The sequence below is a fragment of the Mercenaria mercenaria genome, chromosome 3, assembly GCF_021730395.1.
Source record: "Mercenaria mercenaria strain notata chromosome 3, MADL_Memer_1, whole genome shotgun sequence".
NCBI lineage: Eukaryota > Metazoa > Mollusca > Bivalvia > Venerida > Veneridae > Mercenaria > Mercenaria mercenaria.
In genome coordinates this window covers 78664525-78668019 of record NC_069363.1, presented here as the reverse complement: position 1 = coordinate 78668019, position 3495 = coordinate 78664525, and positions in this window count along the sequence as shown.

The following is a 3495-nucleotide window of genomic DNA, read 5'->3' as shown; positions in this document are numbered from 1 at the left end:
TCTTGTGTTTGGTTCTTTTTTGTGCACTCAGTGTGTGTATTAAAGTTTAGTTATATAGATACCATTACCGCCTTGGTAGACTAGTGGTAGAGTGCCCGCTTCGAATGCGGGCGGTCGCTTGTTCACTCCCTGTCCTGGTTATACCAAAGATGTGAAAAATGGTAGTAGCTTCAGTTAGTGTCGGTATGATGTAACTGGGTTGGGTCATGTCTCTACAGCATGATATTCCAGTGAGGCAGCACTATAAGGCTGGGCATTGTGCTCACTGCAACAAGTAGACGCCAACATTTATATCTATTGTAAGAAACTAATCTAGAGGAAGTGTTGAACATAATAACCATCACTCTTTAACTTTTGAAAACAATTTAAGAATAATCTGCCTTTCTGCATATAATTATTATACCCCTTTTGAATTGGAGGGGTTATATTGTTTTGCTTGTTCATGGTTGATCTGTCCGTCCATCTGTTGGTAGACCATTAAGTTTCCAATCAATTACTAGAGAATGCTTGGTTTCACAATAGTCAAACTTCATAGGATGATTGCCTGTGGTCATAAGATGGTCCCTATTGTTTTAGGGATTGACAGGTCAAAAGTCAAGGTTGAAGTGGGCTTGAGACCGAGAACGGTTTCCGCTCAATAACTAAAGAATACTTGGGTCTACAGTCATCAAACTTTATAGCATGATTGCCTTTCCTTATTGTTTTGGGGATTAGTAGGTCAAAGGTCAAGATCCCAATGACCTTGAGACGGAAATGGTTTTCATATGTAGTAACAACAGAACTCTGGTCCATAGTCATCAAACTTCATAAGATGATTGTCTGTGGTCAGTAGATGACCTCTTTGGATTTGGGTTCAAAGTTCAAGGTCACAGTAACCTTGAAACCAAAATCAGTTTTTCTAAAGAATACTTTGACCTACAGAAGTCAAACTTCATAGTATGATTGCCTGTGGTCATAGATCAATCTACTGATGCTGCAGTTGAAGGTCAAGGTCACAGTAACATCTAGACTGAAAAAACCTTTTTCTGCCCAATACTAGTACCTTAAGAGCTCTTTGGCCTTTTCTGTGGTCTGTAGGTGACCCTCTTGTTTTGGGGTCAGTAGGTCAGATCTCAATGTCACAGTGACCTCTAGACTGAAAATCATTTGTGCTAAATATTCAAAGCATGATTTGGCTGTCAATCTTCAATATATATATAGTATGATTGCCTGTAGTTGACACATGTTGTTTGAACAGTTTCTGTGGTCATTTGGCCAAAGGTCAAGGTCACAGTGTACAAAATTACATATCAACTTGTCTCCGTTAGGCCACCATGAGAGGTACATGTGTTCTACAAACAAACCTTGTCACAGCGATTTTCGGTAATTCAAGGGCCATAATTCCGAAGTGCTTGGGCCGAATTGGCTAGTTATCGAACTTGGCCGAGGACTTATTGTCAAACACATTTTATTCAAGTTTGGTGAAGATCGAATGAGAACTGTTGACTTAGAGCGCGGGCAAGATTTGTGACAGACAAAGACGGACACACGCACACACACACACACACACACACACACACACACACACACAGGAGTAAATCAATATGTCCCCACACCACTGTATGGTGGGAGACATAATTAAGCACTGGGTGAGTATAAAAGATCAGATGTTCCAAGCTGTGAACAAATACATTTGATAACCGCCTTTTGCATGATAAATAAAAATTAGTTACCTTTATTTTAAAAAGATCATAGATTCTTAATAGCGCTAAGCTTTCAATTTTTGCATTACCGGAGGATCATTAATATTTTGGGGTCAGTATGTCAAACGTCAAGGTCAGTGACCCGATTTCCAACTCTTCAGACATAAAATGTAAAGCTGCTGCTAGGCTAAAAAGTAACACTAGAGGAAGATCTCTATTGCTTTAGGGGCAGTGGCCCAAAGCTAAATGCACAGGAGTCTGAAATTCTATCAAAAAGACCCTAAAAGTCTGTCTTTACAAAAAATACCCCCTATATATATATCAAGTTTATTTTATATATATATGGGGTATTTTTTGTAAAGATAGACTTCTATGGTCTTATTGATAGAATTTCAGACTTCTGTGTTATATATAGAGAGAGAGAGAGAGAGAGAGAGAGAGAGAGAGAGAGAGAGAGAGAGAGAGAGAGAGAGGGGGTATTTTTTGTAAAGGTAGACTTCTATGGTCTTATTAGTAGAATTTCAGACTCCTGTGCTCAATGTCACATTATATGACTTCGGCGCTAAGTCGGAAAGTAAAATAGCAACAGCTTTCAAACTTTACATGGTGATTAAGCACTGCTTGAGGATGATCACTGTTGTTTATGATCAACAGATCAAAGGTCATTACCATGATGATCTGGAGACTGAAAACTGTATAATAGGTTGGGTTTTCAAACTTAATTAACACAATGACTTGGTAGCAAATTGTATTAGGGGAGCCATCATCGTATTAATTCCTGTTTTTCTTACTGGTTCTTAGTATATCTTAACCTCCACCAAACCTATCAATTCCCCCACTGAAAAATTAGTGGATTTTTTTCCAGTTTATTTTCAAAAGCCATCGATCCCCACCACTTACACTTCTGACAAACAAAACAAGAGCTGTCGGAGGACAGCAACGCTCGACTATTCAACAGCCTTGTCGATTGAATGAATACCAAAGTCGAAAAAGGGGCATAATTTAAAAAAATCAAAATAGGGTTATGGAACCTGCATAGTGCTTATCAGCTCATGACAGTGGACAAGTGTGTGAAGTTTCAATCCATTCCCATTATGAGGGTACTGAGATACCAGCTTACATATAAGAATTTAACCCAAAACTCCTAAGTTTAAAAAGGTGCATAATTTTGTAAAATGCAAAGTTGAGTTATTGACCCTTTGCACTGCATGTCATATCATGACAGTGAACAAGTGTGTGAAGTTTCAATCCTTTCCCATTAGTAGATACTGAGATACCAGCTTACATACAAAACCTTAACCAAAAAATTCTAAGTCGAAAAAGGGGCATAATTTTGTAAAAAAGCAAAATAGAGTTATGGAACCTGCTTTGTGCATGTCAGATCATGACAGTGAACAAGTGTGTGAAGTTTTAATCCATTCCAATTAGTGAGTACTGAGATACCAGCTTACATACAAAACCTTAACCAAAAAATTCTAAGTCGAAAAAGGGGCATAATTTTGTAAAAAAGCAAAATAGAGTTATGGACCTGTGCAATGTAAGTCAGTTTATCACAGTGAATAAGTGTGTGAAGTTTCAATCCATTCCCACAAGTGGTTACTGAGATACCAGCTTACATACAAAACCTTAACCAAAAATTTCTAAGTCAAAAAAGGGGCATAATTTTGTAAAAAAGCAAAATAGAGTTATGGGACCTGTGCAATGTAAGTCAGTTTATCACAGTGAATAAGTGTGTGAAGTTTCAATCCATTCCCACACGTGGTTGCTGAGATACCAGCTTACATACAAAACTTAACCAAATCGGGACGCGGAC